Source organism: Pseudophryne corroboree, chromosome 2 (assembly GCF_028390025.1).
Source record: "Pseudophryne corroboree isolate aPseCor3 chromosome 2, aPseCor3.hap2, whole genome shotgun sequence".
Classification (NCBI taxonomy): Eukaryota; Metazoa; Chordata; class Amphibia; order Anura; family Myobatrachidae; genus Pseudophryne; species Pseudophryne corroboree.
Genome location: NC_086445.1, coordinates 840705934 through 840730332, shown reverse-complemented (window position 1 = coordinate 840730332; position 24399 = coordinate 840705934). Strand labels below are relative to the sequence as shown.

The following is a 24399-nucleotide window of genomic DNA, read 5'->3' as shown; positions in this document are numbered from 1 at the left end:
TTCGGTCAGACCCATATTAAATGTAAAAATCCCTGAACCTATATTTGAAAAGGTTCAAGTTCAAGATGGAATCGCTAAGAGCGATCATCGCCAGCCTGGAAGGGGGGGATTTTATGGTATCTCTGGACATAAAGGATGCATACCTTCATGTTCCCATTTATCCACCTCATCGGGCATACCTGAGATTTGTGGTACAGCTTTGTCACTACCAATTTCAGACATTGCCGCTTGGGCTTTCCACGGCCCCGAGGATTTTCACCAGGTTAATGGCGGAAATGATGGTGCTCCTGCGCAAGCAAGGGGTCACAATTATCCTATACTTAGACGATCTCCTCATAAAAACGAGATCAAGAGAGCAGCTACTGAACAGCGTATCACTTTCACTGAAGGTGTTACAGAAACACGGCTGGATTCTCAATATCCCGAAGTCGCAGTTGGTCCTGACGACTCGTCTGACTTTCTTGGGCATGATTCTGGATACAGACCAGAAAAGAGTTTATCTTCCGATAGAAAAAGCTCAGAAACTCATGACTCTAGTCAGGAACCTATTGAAACCAAAACAGGTGTCAGTGCATCACTGCATTCGAGTCCTGGGTAAGATGGTGGCATCATACGAGGCCATTCCCTTCGGCAAACTCAATGCGTGGACTTTCCAGTGGGACCTGCTGGACAAGTGGTCCGGGTCACATCTACAGATTCATCAGTTGATCTCCCTGTTCCCCAGGGCCAGGGTATCTCTCCTGTGGTGGCTGCAGGGTGCGCACCTTCTAGAAGGCTGCAGGTTCGACATTCAGGACTGGATCCCGGTGACCACGGACGCGAGCCTCAGAGGTTGGGGAGCAGTCACACAGGGAAGAAACTTCCAAGGTCTTTGGTCAAGTCAAGAGACTTGTCTTCACATCAACATCCTGGAACTCAGCGCCCTACGTCAAGCAGAGACATTACTGCGCGACCAACCAATTCTGATCCAGTCAGACAACATCACCGCAGTGGCTCATGTAAACCGCCAAGGTGGCACATGGAGCAGAGTGGCAATGGCGGAAGCCACCAGAATTCTTCGCTGGGCGGAAATTCATGTAAGCGCACTGTCAGCAGTGTTCATTCCGGGAGTGGACAACTGGGAAGCAGACTTCCTCAGCAGACACGACCTGCATCCAGGAAAGTGGGGACTTCATCCGGAAGTCTTCGCACAGATTGCAAGTCAGTGGGAATTACCCCAGATAGACATGAGGGCGTCCCGCCTCAACTAAAAGCTACAGAGGTATTGCACCAGATCAAAAGATCCTCAGGCGGTAGCTGTAAACGCCCTAGGGACACCGTGGATGTCCCAGTCGGTCTATGTATTTCCTCCTCTTCCTCTCATACCCAAGGTGTTGAAAATAATAAGAAAGAGAGGAGTGAGAACAATTCTCATTGTTCCAGATTGGCCACGAAGGACCTGGTATCCGAATCTGCAGGAAATGCTCACAGAAGATCCGTGGCCTCTTCCTCTAGGACAGGACCTGTTGCAACAGGGGCCCTGTCTGTTCCAAAACTTGCCGCGGCTGCGTTTGACGGCATGGCGGTTGAACGCCGGATCCTAGCGGAGAAGGCATCTCGGATGAGGTAATTTCTACGCTGATAAAGGCTAGGAAGGACGTGACTTCTAAACATTATCACCGTATATGGCGAAAATATGTTTCTTGGGAGGCCAGGAATGCTCCTACGGAAGAATTCCATCTGGGCCGCTTCCTTCACTTCCTACAAACTGGAGTGAATTTGTACCTAAAATTAGGCTCCATTAAGGTTCAGATTTCGGCCTTATCCATTTTTCTTTGAAAAAGAATTGGCTTCTCTCCAAGAAGTACAGGCTTTTGTGAAGGGAGTGCTGCATATTCAGCCTCCTTTTGTACCTCCAGTGGCGCCTTGGGACCTTAACGTGGTGTTAAGTTTCCTTAAGTCGCATTGGTTTGAACCACTTAAAACGGTGGAGCTAAAATATCTCACTTGAAAGGTGGTCATGTTATTAGCCTTGGCTTCGGCTAGGCAAATGTCGGAATTGGCGGCTTTGTCTCATAAAAGCCCCTATCTGGTTTTTCCATATGGATAGAGTGGAATTGCGGACTCGTCCTCAATTCTTGCCTAAGGTGGGGTCATCTTTTCATATGAACCAACCTATTATGGTGCCTGTGACTACACGTGACTTGGAGGATTCAGAGTCCCTTGCTGTGGTCAGGGCTTTGAAAATTTACGTGGCCAGAACGGCTAGAGTCAGAAAAACAGAAGCACTGTTTGTCCTGTATGCAGCCAACAAGGTTGGTGCCCTGCTTCAAAGCAGACTATTGCTCGCTGGATCTGTAACACGATTCAGCAGGCACATTCTACGGCAGAATTGCCGTTACTAAAATCAAGGCCCATTCCACTAGGAAGGTGGGCTCTTCTTGGGCGGCTGCCCGAGGGGTCTCGGCACTACAGCTGTGCCGAGCTGCTACTTGGTCGGGTGCAAACATCTTTGCAAAGTTCTATAAGTTTGAGACCCTGGCTGAGGAGGACCTCCTGTTTGCTCAATCGGTGCTGCAGAGTCATCCGCACTCTCCCGCCCGTTTGGGAGCTTTGGTATAATCCCCATGGTCCTTACGGAGTCCCCAGCATCCTCTAGGACGTAAGAGAAAATAAGATTTTAAACCTACCGGTAAATCTTCTTCTCGTAGTCCGTAGAGGATGCTGGGCGCCCGTCCCAAGTGCGGACTAAATTCTGCAAGACTTGTATATAGTTTTGCTTACATAAGGGTTATGTTATAGTTTTCATCAGTCTTGGACTGATGCTATGTTGTTTTCATACTGTTAACTGGTTAGTATATCACAAGTTATATGGTGTGATTGGTGTGGCTGGTACGAATCTTGCCCTTGGATTAACAAAAATCCTTTCCTCGTACTGTCCGTCTCCTCTGGGCACAGTTTCTCTAACTGAGGTCTGGAGGAGGGGCATAGAGGGAGGAGCCAGTGCACACCCAGACCTGAAGTCTTTCTTAAAGTGCCCATGTCTCCTGCGGAGCCCGTCTATCCCCATGGTCCTTACGAAGTCTCCAGCATCCTCTACGGACTACGAGAAAAAGATTTACCGGTAGGTTTAAAATCTTATTTTTTTTTATTTATCTTTGCATCATGTGCTGTTTGGGGCCAATTTTTTTTAAGTGCCATCATCTCTGACTCTGCAGTGCCACTCCTAGATGGGCCAGGTGTTTGTGCCGCACAATTTGGTCACTTAGCTTAGTCATCCAGCGACCTCGGTGCAAATTTTAGGACTAAAAATAATATTGTGAGGTGTGAAGTGTTCAGAATAGACTGGAAATGAGTGGAAATTATGATTATTGAAGTTAATAATACTATAGGATCAAAATTACCCCCAAATTCTAAGATTTAAGTTGTTTTTGAAAAAAAAACACCCGAATCCGACAAAAATTCTTAAGGGAGGTTTTGCCAAAACGCCTCCGAATCCATAACACGGCCGCGGAACCGAATCCAAAACCAAACCACAAAACCCGAAAAATGTCCGGTGCACATCTCTAGTGTAGAGTTGTATCTTGATCCGAGGCACCAACAGGCTATAGCTTTGACTGTTCCCAGGATGCACTGCACCACCTCCTCTATATCCCCACCTCCAAGCACTGGAGCTCAGTTTTGTATAGCAGGTAAAAGAGACGATAGTAGTTAGCCACATAGAACCACATTCTCACGACAGGAGAAGGTACCAGCGGCTAATGCCATACAAACCCAAAGCAGCTAAGTGCATCAGGGCAGGAGGGTAAGCGCCCTGTGGAATCCACTGTACCTCGCAGAAAGAGATTAACAATGGTAAGTCAAACCATAAATCTCCTTTTCTGCAGTGGGGTACACTGGTATTCCACAGGGAATAACATCGGGGATGTCCTAAAGCAGTTCCTCATAGGAAGGGAGGCACTGTAGTGAGCACAAGAACCCGGCGTCAAAAGGAAGCATCCCGGGAGGCGGAAGTATCAAAGGCATAGAACCTAATGAACGTGTTCACTGAGGACCACGTAGCCGCCTTGCACAATTGTTCGAGGGACGTGCCACGGCAGGACACCCAAGAAGGTCCAACAGACCGAGTAGAATGGGCCTTGATAGCAGGAGGAGCTGGGAGTCAAGCCTGAGCATAAGCTTGTGCAATCACCATTCTAATCCATCTGGCCAAAGTATGCTTATTCGCAGGCCAGCCACGCTTGTGAAAACCAATAAGGATAACAAGAGAATCAGATCTCCTACGAGAGGCGGTTCTCTTCACATAGATACGGAGAGCCCGTACCACATCCAAAGACGGCTCTTTGGAAGACAAACCAGGAGAGATAAAGGCCGGAACCACAACCTATTGGTTAAGGTGGAAAGATGACACCACCTTAGGTAGATAACCAGGGCGAGTTCTAAGAACCGCACAGTCACAGTGAAAAATCAGAAAGGGTTACCGACAGGATAAGGCGCCAAGTCTGAAACCCGTCGAGCAGAGGCAATAGCCAGCAAAAATAAGACCTTAAGCGTAAGCCATGTAAGGTCCACAGACTCAAGAGGTTCAACTGGAGACTCTTGCAAGGCATTCAGAACAACGGACAAATCCCAAGGAGCCACAGGACGGACATAGGGAGGCTTAATGCGTAAAACACCCTGAGTGAAAGTATGAACGTCAGGCAGAGACGCAATTTTTCTCTGAAACCACACCGACAAGGCTGATATATGAACCTTGAGGGAGGACAGACAAAGGACTAAGCCCAGGTCCTGTTGCAGAAAAGCCAAAAGTTTGGCAGTACTGAACTTGTATGCATCGTAATTCTTAGCCACACACCAGGTGAAGTAAGAATTCCAGACCCTATAATAAATCCGAGCCGAAGCTGGTTTACTGGCTTTCAACATAGTTTGAATGACCGCCTCAGAAAATCCTTTGGCCCTCCGGAGTGAAGCTTCAAGAGCCACGCAATCAAAGCTAGTCGGGCCAGATCCTAGTAGACACAAGGGCCCTGAACGAGAAGGTCTGGGCGTTGTGGAAGCAGAAGAAGATGCTCTATCGAGAGACCCTGTAGGTCTGAGAACCAATGCAGTCTTGGCTACGCTGGAGTGATTAGAAGTAGTATTCCTCCTTCTTGCTTGAACTTCCTTATTACCCTGAGCAGGAGTGACACCGGAGTGAACACATACGGCAGCCGAAAGTTCCATGGAATTGCCAGAGCGTCCACGAACGCTGCTTGCGGATCCCTTATCCTTTCTCCGAAGACCGTATTGTGATTGTGTGGAGACGCCATCAGGTCCACATCTGGTAGGCCCCACTTGTCCACTAGGAGTTGAAATACTTCTGGATGAAGGCTCCACTCTCCGGCGTGTACATCCTGATGACTGAGGAAGTCCGCTTTCCAGTTGAGGACCGCCGGAATGAACACTGCCGATATGGCTGTCAGATGGCATTCTGCCCATTGAAGAATCTTCGACACTTCCAAAATTGCCATGCGGCTTCGCGTGTCGCCTTGATGATTTATGTACGCCACCGTGGTGGCATTGTCCAACTGTACTTGAACAGGCCTGTTCTGTACCAGAGGCAGGGCAAGTTTCAGAGCATTGCCCGCAACTACAGAATATTTATCGGGAGGAGAGATTCCTCCATTGTCCACCAACCCTGAAGAGAATGCTGCTCAACACCGCGCCCCAATCCTGCAGACTGGCAGTTTGGAGGACCCAGTTGGAGATCCAAAAGGGATGACCCCTGCTCAATTATTGGTCCTGTAGCCACCAGCTCAGTGACAGAAGAACCTCTGGAGTCAAGGAGATCATGTGAGAGCTGATCCGGTGAGGCAGGCCATCCCACTTGGAAAGGATTAACCTCTGCAGATGGCGGGAATGGAATTGAACGTACTCTACCAGGTTGAAAGCCGACACCATGAGGCCTAGTACTTGCATCGCCAAGTGTATCGACACTCTCGGGCGAGAGAGGAATCATCTTATCCTGTTCTGAAGTTTCAGGACCTTCTCTGGAGACAAGAACAAATGTTGGTTGTGTGTGTCCAAGAGTTCCCCCAGGTGCACCATGTTCTGAGCAGGGACCAGCGACGATTTCTTCCAATTGATGAACCATCCGTGGGCTTGTAGGAATTGGACCGTCAGTTCTAGATGATGGAGGAGAACCTCTGGGGAGTTCGCCAGGATCAGCAAGTCGTCCAGATACGGCAGGATCCTGATGCCTTGATGACAAAGAACGGCCGTCATAACTGCCATGATCTTGGTGAAGATCCGAGGAGCTTTGGTCAGTACAAAAGGCAAGGCTTGGAATGGATAATGTAGGTTGCCAATAGCAAACCGCAGATACCGTTGATGCGACATGGCAATAGGTATGTGTAGGTAAGCATTCTGTATGTCCAGGGATACCATATAGTCCCTGGGCTCCAAAGCCAGAACAATAGAGCGAAGAGTTTCCATACGGAATTTTGATACCTTCACAAATTTGTTCAAAGACTTGAGGTTGAGAATGGGCCGAGATTATCCATTAAGCTTCGGAACTAGGAACAGCATTGAATAGTACCCCCTGCCCCTCTGAGACAGAGGCACCGGCGCTATCACTCTTGTGTCCAGGAAGGATTGTACCACCAAATGTAGAGTTTTTGCTTTCAACGGATCCGAAGGGATAACTGTCGAGCAAAACTGGTGAGGGGGACGTGTCTTGAAAGAGATGTCGTATCCGCAAGTGACGACTTCCCTCACCTAGGCATCTGAAGTGGTCTGTAACCATACCTGGGTGAACCGCAGTAGTCAGCCTCCCACCCTGGGATCCCCCAGGGGGAGGCACCCCCAGTCATGCAGCAGGCTTGTCTGGTTTGGAAGCAGGCTGACGGGCATCCCAAGAACGTTTAGGCTTGGGTTTAGAGGTTTTGGAAGTGCGAACCTGTTTCGGGTACGCCTGACCCTTTGCTTTACTTGGAGGTCGAAAGGAACGAAAGGAGGTACTTTTAGCCTTCGGAGCCAAAGGATTAGTACTTGGTAGACATGCAGTCTTAGCAGACACTAAGTCAGCAACAATCTTGTTCAAATTTTCCTCGAATAGTATGTCTACCTTAAAAGGGATCACCTCCAAGGTCTTTTCAGAGTCCAGGTCCACCGACCAGGAGCGCAACCACAGAATCCGGCGAGCCAGAATGGACGTAGTAGACGCTTTGGCCGCCAGAACACCAGCATCAGAGGCCGCCTCCTGAATGTAATGAGAGGCTGTGGTAATGTATGAAAGACACTGTCTGGCATTATCAGAAAAATTCAGAGGTAGCTCTGCCTCAACATCTTGAACCCAGGCTTAAAAACCTTTTGCAGCCCAAGAAGCTGATATAGTGGGTCTATGTACGGCACCCGCAAGAGTGTAAATAGACTTCAAGTAACCCTCAACATGCTTATCCGTTGGTTCCTTCAGAGAGGAGACAGTAGTGACAGGCACAGTAGAAGACACCACAAGATGCGCTACATGTGAGTCCACCGGTGGTGGTGTTTCCCAATTCTTATTTAACTCTGCAGAGAGGGGATAACGAGCTAGCATCTTTTTAGACAGAGAGAATTTCTTTCCTGGAGACTCCCAGGATTCCTGACATATGTCAACTAAGTGGTCAGAATGTGGCAAAACTAATTTAGTAATCTTCTGACGTTTGAACTTATCAGGTTTCTTAGATGTATCTGGAGGTTCAGTTTCATTATCAATCTGAAGAATCAATTTGATCGCCTCCAAGAGGTCAGGAACATCAACATGCGTTGTAGATGTCTAATCAGAAGCATCTGCATCAGTGTCTGATGGGTCAGTATATACCCCATCTTCATCGGATGAAGTATCCGAAACATAAGTGGATTGTGAGGAAGAAATGGCCCGCTTAGATAACCCTTTGGTCCTAGGAGGGCGAGGGTTAGGTTATTGTTTAACCAAAGACTGCTTTAACTGCTGTAATTGAGTTGACAGAGTATCCGCCCATGGCGGATTAACTACAGGGACAATATGTGGCTGTAGTGGCACAGGAGGTCCCACAGGGGGCGTAAGTCTCGTTACAAGCGTAGTCAGTAAATTAGAAAAAGCAGCCCAAGGTGGGTCTTGGTGTGCCACCGGTGCTACAAACTGACTGAGGGGTACGGAACCCCCGATACCTGGACCCTCAGCTGGAATATTTTCCTCAGATAAATCCACGGCGTCAGCACTGCATGATGCAGGATCAGCCACGGATCTCCCGCCCTGTGTAGCAGACATTATATGGAAACGTAGCCTTAGGGCAAAACAGTACAATATAGCCAGACACAGTACCTGACAAAAACCCCCGTGGAGTGTGACTGCCAATGCAGAACACAAACAGAGGATTCAAGTGGTATATGGTGACTGAAATACACAGAGAAAAATACAGCAACAGTATATCCTGTGAAACACTAATAAATATATATATATATATATATATATATATATATATATATATATATATATGGGACCCTGATCACTTAGCCCTCTCAGGGTACAGAATATAGTGATAGCAATATGTGATACACGGAATGAAAACCGCACAGCAGCTATAGGCACACACAGTCACATGTACAATGCAGAAATTACTGGACTAGTAATACTACATAAAACTATGTATGTATACAGATATAACAATGCACAGTAAACACTGGATGTACATATGGGTCCACGTTTATCTTGACCTTTAATAGGATTAACTGAGACTGGCCAGTCAGATTTAATCCCCTGCTGTAATGACTTAATCCCCTGCTGTATTGTTCTCTGTATTGTATTGCAGCTGAGAATAGATGAAGGGTTTATGCTAATAAATCATGCTGTGCCTAGGCGCAGACAACTAGTCAAGATAACCGTGGACCCATCTGTATATCACAGAATACTTGTACTAAATATTCCTGTAGGTATGCACTTGTTCTTAACTAACACTATCTAAACGACATGTAGAATACTTAAGTGTCCTGTAAATACACAGCGCTGATGAGACAGGCGGCTTTACATAGGAGACAGTGGCCAGCAGTCCCAGAATCAGCACAGCTCTGTGTAATGGTGCCCAAACGCTGACAGGGAGTGAGGGAGAGAGATGCAGCTCCAGGGCGGGAACATCTGCTGTAGATGGCGCCTGGGGCTGGGGGAGGGGCAACAGGTCAGCGACTTATCCCCTCTGCTGGACTTCACCACCGGGTACTATGGAGCCTGTAATAAACAGATTTTAGTAAATACGACCAGTTCTCCCTGCCCTGGTGGATATAGTGGGGTCCCTGCACGGCCACAGTGTCCATGCCAGCGGTGCGGTCCGTCTCCGGAGACCGCGTCCCGGATCGCGATTTCAGCGGGTCCCGCCTGGGGGACCCACTTACCTATCGTGTGGCCACGCGATCCTGGAGAGCAGCGGCGGTGTGTGTGCCTGAGAAGACCGGAGCGCCTCCGCTGTAAGTACCCGGCAACCAGGGTGCGGGAGTATACAGCGCCGCTGGGGGAGGTGAGGGAGCCACAGCATGATATATAAGTATGACATATAGCATCAGGTGCCTATGCTGCGGCCCTTGATGTCTTCTTTCTTCTTAGAAAAGCTCTTTTCAGGGCTGCCTAACGCAGGGCTCCCTGTTAGCTGCCTGCACTGCAGGCACCAACTTACAAACTGAGCTCCAGTGCCAGGAGGCGGGGATATAGAGGAGGCGGTGCAGTGCATCCTGGGAACAGTCAAAGCTTTAGCCTGTTGGTGCCTCGGATCAAGATCCAACTGTACACCCTGATGTTATTCCCTGTGGAATACCAGTGTACCCCGCTGCAGACATTTTGTGACCAATGGGCCTAATTTAGTTAGGATTGCAATTGCAAAGATGCTTGCAGCAGCTCTGCAAATACAATCCTTCGCAATGTAAACGCAGAAGGAGGTGCATACCACCTTCCGATGTGGTCGCGATGTTCTTCTTCCACGGCAGGCTGAGTAAGCCTGAGCTTTCAAGGTCAAGGAAACTGCATACGTGACGCAGTCCTTGGCCTCTGCTCCCGTACCTACCTCCGAATACCTCTGCCTGTCAATCAGGCAGAGGCGTTTAGGCCCAATGTGTACAATATAAAATATACATCACTTCAAGTACACTTTAAAAAAAATACTTCTAATAAAAAAACTCGACACAGCCAAATGGCTATATACAGGCTAGGGCGTTCTCCTTAAGAATGGTTACTACGCGTGTGTGTTCACTACAAAGCCTGCAATAAAACTCCACACTAAACAAACATTGAGATTACCAATACTTTAAGTAAAAATAGTCCCTCTTAGTACATACTAATAACTGCTGATAATGTTTGCAAATAATCAATATTCAGCAGTGCAGAGGTGCAATGTAATTAGCTGCAAATGAAATGAGAAGGATAAATCAATGTCACATCAGTCTTTCAATGCCTGCTTTTCTAGCTTCATAAAAAGACAAATGCATCCGTACATAATTAGGCATTTACATTTTCTTCTGTATATTGGGCTCGATTCAGCTTGGAATGCACCTGAGATGCGTTTGCATTTCCCCGGTCACCGCTGCAGTGCGCACTCGCAGGACCTGCGCTATGCCCGTGCGAGCAGGGGAGATGCGATCGCATCTAACTGAACACCTCTGCCTGATTGACAAGCAGAGGCATTCGCGGGGCGGCGATGTGTCTTTGCGGGAGCGGTGACACTGCATTCGACCGGCGTGGAGTTGGAAACAGGGGCGGGTTAAATTGTGATCGCATTGCTGCAAGGTATTTGCATGCTGGCCGGCCCCCAGCATGCGATCGCAGACAGTTGCAGTTTTGCTAAAATAGCAAAACTGCAACTGAAGCTGAATAAGGTCCATTGTCTGAAAGCTTTGCTTTGGCTATAACACACTGAACAGACTGAATCTGGCGCTTTGCTGAGTATTTCTTATACTGTATATAGGGGTCTTTGTGATTGCCTCTTGTGATATTTCCAAACAGGACATACAGCTCTCAGAACCCATTCCAGCTAATTCTAATCATCAATAGATTTATTTTTGGTATATAGAGCATTTGGTAGCCACAGGGGCAGTGCTAAAAGCACATTATATAATGCAATCTGTTAAATGGTTCATTGACAGATGTATTCAAGAAAATTGTTCAGAAATGGAAAACAACCAAACAAAGTGAGAAAATACCCCCAAGCTTTTCATGACCTAGAAAACGGATGAAGGCCATCCTACTGAAGGGCTATAGCAAAGCAACAAATAACACTTTTATTAGAGCTTGCTAATCCCTTCATTATTTCTAGTGTCACCATGCCATGTACTGTAGCTAGAAAATAAAATTTTATTTGTTAGATGGTGCAGTAAAAAAAACCAACACAATTTAAGATAATTATATATAATTAATTATTACTATTAAAATCATTAATAATAAGATTTTACTTACCGATAAATCTATTTCTCGTAGTCCGTAGTGGATGCTGGGGACTCCGTCAGGACCATGGGGATTAGCGGCTCCGCAGGAGACAGGGCACAAAAATAAAGCTTTAGGATCAGGTGGTGTGCACTGGCTCCTCCCCCTATGACCCTCCTCCAAGCCTCAGTTAGGATACTGTGCCCGGACGAGCGTACACAATAAGGAAGGATTTTGAATCCCGGGTAAGACTCATACCAGCCACACCAATCACACCGTACAACTTGTGATCTGAACCCAGTTAACAGTATGACAAACGTAGGAGCCTCTGAACAGACGGCTCACAACAATAACAACCCGATTTTTTTGTAACAATAACTATGTACAAGTATTGCAGACAATCCGCACTTGGGATGGGCGCCCAGCATCCACTACGGACTACGAGAAATAGATTTATCGGTAAGTAAAATCTTATTTTCTATGACGTCCTAGTGGATGCTGGGGACTCCGTCAGGACCATGGGGATTATACCAAAGCTCCCTAACGGGCGGGAGAGTGCGGATGACTCTGCAGCACCGAATGAGAGAACTCCAGGTCCTCTTTAGCCAGGGTATCAAATTTGTAGAATTTTACAAACGTGTTCTCCCCCGGCCACGTAGCTGCTCGGCAGAGTTGTAATGCCGAGACCCCTCGGGCAGCCGCCCAGGATGAGCCCACCTTCCTTGTGGAATGGGCCTTGACAGATTTAGGCTGTGGCGGGTCTGCCACAGAATGTGCAAGTTGAAATGTGCTACAAATCCAATGAGCAATCGTCTGCTTAGAAGCAAGAGCACCCAGTTTGTTGGGTGCATACAGGATAACAGCAAGTCAGTTTTCCTGACTCCAGCCGTCCTGGAAACCTATATTTTCAGGGCCCTGACAACATCTAGCAACTTGGAGTCCTCCAAGTCCCTAGTAGCCGCAGGTACCACAATAAGCTGGTTCAGGTGAAACGCTGACACCACCTTAGGAAGAAACTGGGGACGAGTCCGCAGCTCTGCCCTATCCGAATGGACAATCAGATATGGCTTTTGTGAGACAAAGCCGCCAATTCTGACACTCGCCTGGCCGAGGCCAGGGCCAACAGCATGGTCACTTTTCATGTGAGATATTTCAAATCCACAGATTTGAGCGGTTTAAAATGTGATTTGAGGAATCCCAGAACTACGTTGAGATCCCACAGTGCCACTGGAGGCACAAAAAGGGGGTTGTATATGCAATACTCCCTTGACAAACTTCTGGACTTCAGGAACTGAAGCCAATTCTTTCTGGAAGAAAATTGACAGGGCCGAAATTTGAACCTTAATGGACCCCAATTTGAGGCCCATAGACACTCCTGTTTGCAGGAAATGTAGGAATCGACCGAGTTGAAATTTCTTCGTGGGGCCTTCCTGGCCTCACACCCCGCAACATATTTTCGCCACATGTGGTGATAATGTTGTGCGGTCACCTCCTTCCTGGCTTTGACCAGGGTAGGAATGACCTCTTCCGGAATGCCTTTTTCCCTTAGGATCCGGCGTTCCACCGCCATGCCGTCAAACGCAGCCGCGTTAAGTCTTGGAACAGACCTGGTACTTGCTGAAGCAAGTCCCTTCTTAGCGGCAGAGGCCATGAGTCCTCTGTGAGCATTTCTTGAAGTTCCGGGTGCCACGTCCGTCTTGGCCAATCCGGAGCCACGAGTATAGTTCTTACTCCTCTACGTCTTATAATTCTCAGTACCTTGGGTATGAGAATCAGAGGAGGGAACACATACACCGACTGGTACACCCACGGTGTTACCAGAACGTCCACAGCTATTGCTTGAGGGTCTCTTGACCTGGCGCAATACCTGTCCAGTTTTTTGTCCACCTTTGGTCTTTCCCAACGGTTCACAATCATGTGGAATACTTCCCGATGAAGTCCCCACTCTCCCGGGTGGAGGTCGTGCCTGCTGAGGAAGTCTGCTTCCCAGTTGTCCACTCCCGGAATGAACACTGCTGACAGTGCTATCACATGATTTTTCGCCCAGCGAAGAATCCTTGCAGTTTCTGCCATTGCCCTCCTGCTTCTTGTGCCGCCCTGTCTGTTTACGTGGGCGACTGCCGTAATGTTGTCCCACTGGATCAATACCGGCTGACCTTGAAGCAGAGGTCTTGCTAAGCTTAGAACATTGTAAATTTCCCTTAGCTCCAGTATATTTATGTGGAGAGAAGTCTCCAGACTTGATCACACTCCCTGGAAATTTTTTCCCTGTGTGACTGCTCCCCAGCCTCTCAGGCTGGCATCCGTGGTCACCAGGACCCAGTCCTGAATGCCGAATCTGCGGTCCCTTAGTAGATGAGCACTCTGCAGCCACCGCAGAAGAAACACCCTTGTCCTTGGAGACAGGGTTATCCGCTGATGCATCTGAAGATGCGATCCGGACCATTTTTCCAGCAGATCCCACTGAAAAGTTCTTGCGTGAAATCTGCCGAATGGAATCGCTTCGTAAGAAGCCACCATTTTTCCCAGGACCCTTGTGCAATGATGCACTGACACTTTTCCTGGTTTTAGGAGGTTCCTGACTAGCTCGGATAACTCCCTGGCTTTCTTCTCCGGGAGAAACACCTTTTTCTGGACTGTGTCCAGAATCATCCCTAGGAACAGCAGACGTGTCGTCGGAAACAGCTGCGGTTTTGGAATATTTAGAATCCACCCGTGCTGTCGTAGAACTACTTGAGATAGTGCTACTCCGACCTCCAACTGTTCTCTGGACCTTGCCCTTATCAGGAGATCGTCCATTTTCTTTGAAGAAGAATCATCATTTCGGCCATTACCTTGGTAAGGACCCGGGGTGCCGTGGACAATCCAACCGGCAGCGTCTGAAACTGATAGTGACAGTTCTGTACCACGAACCTGAGGTACCCTTGGTGAGAAGGGCAAATTGGGACATGGAGGTAAGCATCCCTGATGTCCCGGGACACCATATAGTCCCCTTCTTCCTGGTTCGCTATCACTGCTCTGAGTGACTCCATCTTGATTTGAACCTTTGTATGTAAGTGTTCAAATATTTCAGATTTAGAATAGGTCTCACCGAGCCGTCTGGCTTCAGTACCACAATATAGTGTGGAATAATACCCCTTTCCTTGTTATAGGAGGGGTACTTTGATTATCACCTGCTGGGAATACAGCTTGTGAATTGTTTCCACTACTGCCTCCCTGTCGGAGGGAGACGATGGTAAAGCAGACTTCAGGAACCTGCGAGGGGGAGACGTCTCGAATTTCCAATCTGTACCCCTGGGATACTACTTGTAGGATCCAGGGGTCCACTTGCGAGTGAGCCCACTGCGTGCTGAAACTCTTGAGACGACCCCCCCACCGCACCTGAGTCCGCTTGTACGGCCCCAGCGTCATGCTGAGGACTTGGCAGAAGCGGTGGAGGGCTTCTGTTCCTGGGAATGGGCTGCCTGCTGCAGTCTTCTTCCCTTTCCTCTATCCCATGGCAGATATGACTGGCCTTTTGCCCGCTTGCCCTTATGGGGATGAAAGGACTGAGGCTGAAAAGACGTTGTCTTTTTCTCCTTTATACGGCAATACTTCCATGTGCCGTTTGGAATCTGCATCACCTGACCACTGTCGTGTCCATAAACAACATCTGGCAGATATGGACATCGCACTTACTCTTGATGCCAGAGTGCAAATATCCCTCTGTGCATCTCGCATATATAGAAATGCATCCTTTAAATGCTCTATAGTCAATAAAATACTGTCCCTGTCAAGGGTATCAATATTTTCAGTCAGGGAATCCGACCAAGCCACCCCAGCGCTGCACATCCAGGCTGAGGCGATCGCTGGTCGCAGTATAACACCAGTATGTGTGTATATACTTTTTAGGATATTTTCCAGCCTCCTATCAGCTGGCTCCTTGAGGGCGGCCCTATCTGGAGACGGTACCGCCACTTGTTTTGATAAGCGTGTGAGCGCCTTATCCACCCTAAGGGGTGTTTCCCAACGCGCCCTAACTTCTGGCGGGAAAGGGTATACCGCCAATAATTTTCTATCGGGGGAAACCCACGCATCATCACACACTTCATTTAATTTATCTGATTCAGGAAAAACTACAGGTAGTTTTTTCACACTCCACATAATACCCTTTTTTGTGGTACTTGTAGTATCAGAAATATGTAACACCTCCTTCATTGCCCTTAACAAGTAACGTGTGGCCCTAAAGGAAAATACGTTTTGTTTCTTCACCGTCGACACTGGAGTCAGTGTCCGTGTCTGTGTCTGTGTCGACCGACTGAGGTAAAAGGACGTTTTAACGGCCCTGACGGTGTTTGAGACGCCTGGACAGGTACTAATTGGTTTGCCGGCCGTCTCATGTCGTCAACCGACCTTGCAGCGTGTTGACATTATCACGTAATTCCTTAAATAAGCCATCCATTCCGGTGTCGACTCCCTAGAGAGTGACATCACCATTACAGGCAATTGCTCTGCCTCCTCACCAACATCGTCCTCATACATGTCGACACACACGTACCGACACACAGCACACACACAGGGAATGCTCTGATAGAGGACAGGACCCCACTAGCCCTTTGGAGAGACAGAGGGAGAGTTTGCCAGCACACACCAAAACGCTATAATTATACAGGGACAACCTTTATATAAGTGTTTTTCCCTTATAGCATCTTAATATATATAATCATATCGCCAAATAAGTGCCCCCCCTCTCTGTTTTAACCCTGTTTCTGTAGTGCAGTGCAGGGGAGAGCCTGGGAGCCTTCCCACCAGCATTTCTGTGAGGGAAAATGGCGCTGTGTGCTGAGGAGAATAGGCCCCGCCCCCTTTTCGGCGGGCTTCTTCTCCCGTTTTTCTGAGACCTGGCAGGGGTTAAATACATCCATATAGCCCCAGGGGCTATATGTGATGTATTTTTTAGCCAGAACAAGGCCCCCTGCAGCGCCCTGCACCCTCCGTGACCGCTGGTGTGAAGTGTGTGACAACAATGGCGCACAGCTGCAGTGCTGTGCGCTACCTCATGAAGACTGAAAAGTCTTCTGCCGCCGGTTTCTGGACCTCTTCACTTTTCGGCATCTGCAAGGGGGTCGGCGGCGCGGCTCCGGGACCGGACTCCATGGCTGGGCCTGTGTTCGATCCCTCTGGAGCTAATGGTGTCCAGTAGCCTAAGAAGCCAATCCATCCTGCACGCAGGTGAGTTCACTTCTTCTCCCCTAAGTCCCTCGTTGCAGTGAGCCTGTTGCCAGCAGGACTCACTGTAAAATAAAAAACCTAAAAACTTTTTCTAAGCAGCTCTTTAGGAGAGCCACCTAGATTGCACCCTTCTCGGACGGGCACAAAAACCTAACTGAGGCTTGGAGGAGGGTCATAGGGGGAGGAGCCAGTGCACACCACCTGATCCTAAAGCTTTATTTTTGTGCCCTGTCTCCTGCGGAGCCGCTAATCCCCATGGTCCTGACGGAGTCCCCAGCATCCACTAGGACGTCAGAGAAAAATAAAATATAATTTTTAATGATAAAACTCAAAAGGCTGAGCTAAAAATTGCAATATGGTGCTACTCATGTGTGGCATTACATTTACCCTTCTTAGCTGTGAATGATTATGATGTCATGCATTTTAGTTTTATTGTAGTGCTATAACAAACGTTTTAGTAGATGTAAGCAATTTTACAGTGCTGTGGACAAAGATGGAATCACTAGATTTAGAATGCTGTGGTCGCAGCCTTGTGCTTTCTTACAGGTCATGGAGATCTGTTTTACAGTCGTTATTTATTTTAAATGAATAAGCCACACCACTACCACAACATTTTCCCACCTGCTGCCCATATTACTGATTGTACAGCTGACCTCTGGTTCACTGGGACTTCTGCATTTTCTGTGAGCTGCTTGCTGACCCGGCAGCATGTGAACATATTGCATACCCCAGAGCTGAAATACTCTGACAGTTCGTTCTTCGGGAACATGAAACTCTCCCGGAGACAGCAAAGAGCTCACAGAAGAAAGCAGACTCAAAGCGTGCCACATGATCCACACGTTCTGATGTCAGAGTATGTCATTTAACCAATATGATTCACAAAGAAAATCAATCAATGAAGTCCATCACTGAGTATTATAATATCATTATTTTATGAGGGAAAACTGCAATAAAATAACATTCACAAATGTCAAGGGTTTGCTGGAGAGGGTATAGAGTACCTACACAGCTCTCTGGTTGCTGCACAACCCTGCCGTTTCAATTACAGACTCTGCTTGGAAAGATTGGTTCCTGACCCACAGCGTTCTGAGTGTGATAGCATAAAGGGAAGCCCCATGATGTCACCACAGGTTTCCATAAGGAGAGGTAGGTTTGGGTTTCAGAAAGGCCTGCTATACAGAATGATTATGTGAACAGTGAACTGGACCTATAAATATCTGCATATCAGCTCATTTTAAACCCAGTTTACACGGAATGCTTGTAATAGAGAAGACCTGGATTATAAAGGATTTTAATTCTATCCCTTGGGTTTACTGGAGAAAAAAATAAGAATTTACTCACTGGTAATTCTATTTCTCGTAGTCCGTAGTGGATGCTGGGGACTCCGTAAGGACCATGGGGAATAGACGGGCTCCGCAGGAGACTGGGCACTCTATAAGAAAGATTTGGTACTATCTGGTGTGCACTGGCTTCTCCCTCTATGCCCCTCCTCCAGACCTCAGTTAGGAAACTGTGCCCGGAAGAGCTGACACAATAAGGAAGGATTTTGAATCCCGGGTAAGACTCATACCAGCCACACCAATCACACCGTATAACTCGTGATACTATACCCAGTTAACAGTATGAAATATAACTGAGCCTCTCAACAGATGGCTCAACAATAACCCTTTAGTTAGGCAATAACTATATACAAGTATTGCAGACAATCCACACTTGGGATGGGCGCCCAGCATCCACTACGGACTACGAGAAATAGAATTACCGGTGAGTAAATTCTTATTTTCTCTGACGTCCTAGTGGATGCTGGGGACTCCGTAAGGACCATGGGGATTATTCCAAAGCTCCCAAACGGGCGGGAGAGTGCGGATGACTCTGCAGCACCGAATGAGAGAACTCAAGTTCCTCCTCAGCCAGGGTATCAAATTTGTAGAATTTTGCAAACGTGTTTGCCCCTGACCAAGTAGCAGCTCGGCAAAGTTGTAAAGCCGAGACCCCTCGGGCAGCCGCACAAGATGAGCCCACCTTCCTTGTGGAATGGGCTTTTACTGATTTAGGATGCGGCAATCCAGCCGCAGAATGCGCCAGCTGAATTGTGCTACAAATCCAGCGAGCAATAGTCTGCTTAGAAGCAGGAGCACCTATTTTGTTGGGTGCATACAGGATAAAAAGCGAGTCAGTTTTTCTGACTCCCGCTGTCCTGGAAATATAAATTTTCAAGGCCCTGACTACGTCCAGTAACTTGGAATCTTCCAAGTCCCTAGTAGCCGCAGGCACTACAATAGGTTTGTTCAAGTGAAAAGCTGATACCACCTTAGGGAGAAACTGGGGACGAGTCCTCAATTCTGCCCTATCCATATGGAAAATCAGATAAGGGCTTTAACATGACAAAGCCGCCAATTCTGACACCCGCCTGGCCGAAGCCAAGGCCAATAACATGACCACTTTCCACGTGAGATATTTCAAATCCACAGTTTTAAGTGGCTCAAACCAATGTGATTTCAGGAAACTCAACACCACATTGAGATCCCAAGGTGCCACAGGAGGCACAAAAGGGGGCTGAATATGAAACACTCCCTTTACAAAAGTCTGAACTTCAGGCAGTGAAGCCAGTTCTTTCTGGAAGAAAATCGACAGAGCCGAAATCTGGACCTTAATGGAACCCAATTTTAGGCCCATAGTCACTCCCGACTGTAGGAAGTGCAGAAAACGACCCAGCTGAAATTCCTCTGTAGGGGCCTTCCTGGCCTCACACCACGCAACATATTTTCGCCAAATACGGTGATAATGGTTTGCGGTAACTTCTTTCCTGGCTTTTATCAGCGTAGGAATGACTTCCTCCGGAATGCCCTTTTCCTTCAGGATCCGGAATTCAACCGCCATGCCGTCAAACGCAGCCGCGGTAAGTCTTGGAACAGACAGGGCCCCTGCTGTAGCAGATCCTGTCTGAGCGGTAGAGGCCATGGGTCCTCTGATATCATTTCTTGAAGTTCTGGGTACCAAGCTCTTCTTGGCCAATCCGGAACCACGAGTATCGTTCTTACTCCTCGCCTTCTTATTATTCTCAGTACCTTTGGTATGAGAGGCAGAGGAGGGAACACATAAACCGACTGGTACACCCACGGTGTCACTAGAGCGTCCACAGCTATCGCCTGAGGGTCCCTTGACCTGGCGCAATATCTCTTTAGCTTTTTGTTGAGGCGGGACGCCATCATGTCCACCTGTGGCCTTTCCCAACGGTTTTCCAACAGTTGGAAGACTTCTGGATGAAGTCCCCACTCTCCCAGGTGTAGGTCGTGTCTGCTGAGGAAGTCTGCTTCCCAGTTGTCCACTCCCGGAATGAACACTGCTGACAGTGCTAGTACGTGATCTTCCGCCCATCGGAGAATCCTTGTGGCTTCTGCCATCGCCATCCTGCTTCTTGTGCCGCCCTGTCGGTTTACATGGGCGACTGCCATGATGTTGTCTGATTGGATCAGTACCGGCTGGTTTTGAAGCAGGGGCCTTGCCTGACTTAGGGCATTGTAAATGGGCCTCAGTTCCAGAATATTTATGTGTAGGGACGACTCCTGACTTGACCAAAGTCCCTGGAAATTTCTTCCCTGTGTGACTGCCCCCCAGCCTCGAAAGCTGGCATCCGTGGTCACCAGGACCCAGTCCTGTATGCCGAATCTACGGCCCTCTAGAAGATGAGCACTCAGCAGCCACCACAGTAGAGACACCCTGGTCCTTGGAGACAGGGTTATCAGTCGATGCATCTGAAGATCCGATCCCGACCACTTGTCCAAGAGGTCCCACTGGAAGGTCCTTGCATGGAACCTGCCGAATGGAATTGCTTCGTATGAAGCCACCATTTTTCCCAGGACTCGTGTGCAGTGATGCACTGATACCCGTTTTGGTTTCAGGAGGTCTCTGACTAGAGATGACAGCTCCTTGGCTTTCTCCTGCGGGAGAAACACTTTTTTCTGTTCTGTGTCCAGAATCATCCCCAGGAACAGTAAGCGTGTGGAAGGAACCAGTTGTGACTTTGGAATGTTTAGAATCCAGCCATGCTGTTGTAGCACTTCCCGAGATAGTGCTACTCCGACCAGCAACTGCTCCTTGGACCTCGCCTTTATTAGGAGATCGTCCAAGTATGGGATAATTAAAACTCCCTTTTTTCGAAGGAGTATCATCATTTCTGCCATTACCTTGGTAAACACCCTCGGTGCCGTGGACAGTCCAAACGGTAGTGTCTGGAATTGGTAATGGCAATCCTGTACCACAAATCTGAGGTACTCCTGGTGAGGAAGGTAAATGGGGACATGCAGGTATGCATCCTTGATGTTCAGGGATACCATGTAATCCCCCTCGTCCAGGCTTGCAATAACCGCCCTGAGCGATTCCATCTTGTACTTGAATCTTTTTATGTATGTGTTCAAGGATTTCAAATTTAAAATGGGTCTCAACGAACCGTCCGGTTTCGGTACCACAAACAGTGTGGAATAGTAACCCCGTCCTTGTTGAAGTAGGGGTACCTTGACTATCACCTGCTGGGAATACAGCTTGTGAATTGCCTCTAGCACAGCCTCCCTGCCCGAGGGAGTTGTCGGTAAGGCCGATTTGAGGAAACGGCGGGGGGGAGACGCCTCGAATTCCAGCTTGTACCCCTGAGATACTACTTGAAGGATCCAGGAATCCACCCGTGAGCGAACCCACTGATCGCTGAATTTTTTGAGGCGGCCCCCCACCGTACCTGGCTCCGCCTGTGGAGCCCCACCGTCATGCGGCGGATTTGGAAGAAGCGGGGGAGGACTTTTGTTCCTGGGAACCTGCTGTGTGTTGCAGCTTTTTTCCCCTTCCTCTGCCTCTAGACAGAAAGGACCCGCCTTTTCCCCGCCTGTTTTTCTGGGGTCGAAAGGACTGTACCTGATAATACGGCGCTTTCTTAGGCTGTGAGGGGACATGGGGCAAAAATGCTGACTTCCCAGCTGTTGCTGTGGAAACAAGGTCTGAGAGACCATCCCCGAATAACTCCTCACCCTTATAAGGCAAAACTTCCATGTGCCTTTTCGAATCTGCATCCCCTGTCCACTGCCGAGTCCATAAGCCTCTTCTAGCAGAAATGGACAATGCACTTATTCTAGATGCCAGCCGGCAGATTTCCCTCTGTGCATCTCTCATGTATAAGACTGAGTCTTTTATATGCTCTACGGTTAGCAATATAGTGTCCCTGTCTAGGGTGTCAATATTTTCCGACAGGGAATCTGACCAAGCAGCTGCAGCACTGCACATCCACGCTGAAGCAATAGCTGGTCTCAGTATAACACCAGTGTGTGTATATATAGACTTTAGGACAGCCTCCTGCTTTCTATCAGCAGGTTCCTTTAGGGCGGCCGTATCCGGAGACAGTAGTGCCACCTTTTTTGACAAACGTGTGAGCGCTTTATCCACCCTCGGGGGAGTTTCCCAACGTGACCTATCCTCTGGCGAGAAAGGGAACGCCATTAGTAATTTTTTTGAAATCACCAATTTTTTATCGGGGAAAGCCCACGCTTCTTCACACACTTCATTTAATTCTTCAGATGGGGAAAAAACTATTGGTAGTTTTTTCTCCCCAAACATAATACCCTTTTTTGAGGTACCTGGGTTTATATCAGAAATGTGTAATACCTCTTTCATTGCCTCAATCATGCAACGAATGGCCCTAGTGGACATTAAATTTGACTCATCGTCGTCGACACTGGTATCAGTATCCGTGTCGACATCTGTGTCTGCCATCTGAGGTAGTGGGCGTATCAGAGCCCCTGATGGTCTTTGAATTATCTGGGCAGGCACGAGCTGAGAAGCCGGCTGTCCCGCGTTTGGCATGTCGTCAAATTTTTTATGTAAGGAGTCGACACTTGCACGTAATTCCTTCCATAAGTCCATCCACTCCGGTGTCTGCCCCGCAGGGGGTGACATCACATTTACAGGCATCTGCTCCGCCTCCACATAAGCCTCCTCATCAAACATGTCGACACAGCCGTACCGACACACCGCACACACACAGGGAATGCTCTTAAAGGAGACAGGACCCCACAAAAGCCCTTTGAGGAGACAGAGAGAGAGTATGCCAGCACACACCAGAGCGCTATATAATGCAGGGACTAACTGAATTATGTCCCCTTATAGCTGCTATAAGTTATACTGCGCCTAAATTTAGTGCCCCCCCTCTCTTTTTTACCCTTTCTGTAGTGCAGACTGCAGGGGAGAGTCAGGGAGCTTCCTTCCAGCGGAACTGTGAGGGAGAAATGGCGCCAGTGTGCTGAGGGAGATGGCTCCGCCCCTTTTTCTGCTGACTTTTCTCCCGCTTTTTTATGGATTCTGGCAGGGGTAATTACCACATATATAGCCTCTGGGGCTATATATTGTGGTTATTTTGCCAGCCAAGGTGTTTTTATTGCTGCTCAGGGCGCCCCCCCCCCAGCGCCCTGCACCCTCAGTGACCGGAGTGTGAAGTGTGTATGAGGAGCAATGGCGCACAGCTGCAGTGCTGTGCGCTACCTTGGTGAAGACTGAAGTCTTCTGCCGCCGATTTTCCGGACCATCTTCATGCTTCTGGCTCTGTAAGGGGGACGGCGGCGCGGCTCCGGGAACGAACACCAAGGACGGGTCCTGCGGTCGATCCCTCTGGAGCTAATGGTGTCCAGTAGCCTAAGAAGCCCAAGCTAGCTGCAAGCAGGTAGGTTCGCTTCTTCTCCCCTTAGTCCCTCGTTGCAGTGAGCCTGTTGCCATCAGGTCTCACTGTAAAATAAAAAACCTAACATATACTTTCTTTCTAGGGGCTCAGGAGAGCCCCTAGTGTGCATCCAGCTCGGCCGGGCACAGAAATCGAACTGAGGTCTGGAGGAGGGGCATAGAGGGAGGAGCCAGTGCACACCAGATAGTACCAAATCTTTCTTATAGAGTGCCCAGTCTCCTGCGGAGCCCGTCTATTCCCCATGGTCCTTACGGAGTCCCCAGCATCCACTAGGACGTCAGAGAAAAATAAAAGGAAGGCAAAGCTTTTTCTGCTATTTAGTTCCAATATCATATGTTGGCAACATTGAGAGGCTATAGAATAGGCAACTGTTTGGTACAATGTACTAGAGCGCGTACCTAAGCTCCTCGCAAATGTGAATATATTTTCAATATAAATTTATTGGGCCTCTTTTACTAATTTATTATATTTTCAATATAGGCTTGTTAGGCCTTTTGTAATCATTTATTATATAAACTTGTTGTGCTTCTTTTACTAATATACTTGCACGAGCTTGGTTTCCTGTGCAGTGAAAAGGGAAGTTGTGTGAAATATGCACAAGAAAATTCTAATAGCAAACAAATCAGCGAACGAACCTATGAAATATGAATACCCTGGATATTCCTTATAAATATAGTACATGCGGTTGGAAGCGCAGCAGTGAGAAATAAAATATACACTTTGCTGTGATGAAGGGCTGTAGGATCAACCCAAACCAAGAGAAGCTCACTTTTTGGTGCACTTTGTGTATAATTTATGAAGTCCAATAATACTTAACTCTTATTTTATATATATATATATATATATATATATATATATAAACCAAAAACACCTTTATCCTGCGCTGTAAAATTGCTGCCCTCTGAAACGATCCTACTGTTAGCCAGGACCAAAACAAAACACCTCCAAACAATGAATCAGATGGCGCTAATAATTACTTCATTGCTTGACCAGCGATGCAATTGACCACATCAATGAATGAATAATATCAATTTATTAAAAGCACATATTGCTAAAAGAGATAACCCTTTCACAAACATATAGCAATGAT

General features: G+C 47.9%; 1 protein-coding gene across 3 annotated transcripts in view; it reads right to left on the bottom strand.

The window, feature by feature from the left end:
- SMS (spermine synthase) overlaps positions 1–24399 on the bottom strand; it is a 376994-nt gene that overhangs the window by 279971 nt on the left and 72624 nt on the right. The gene's annotated exons all lie outside the window — the stretch shown is intronic.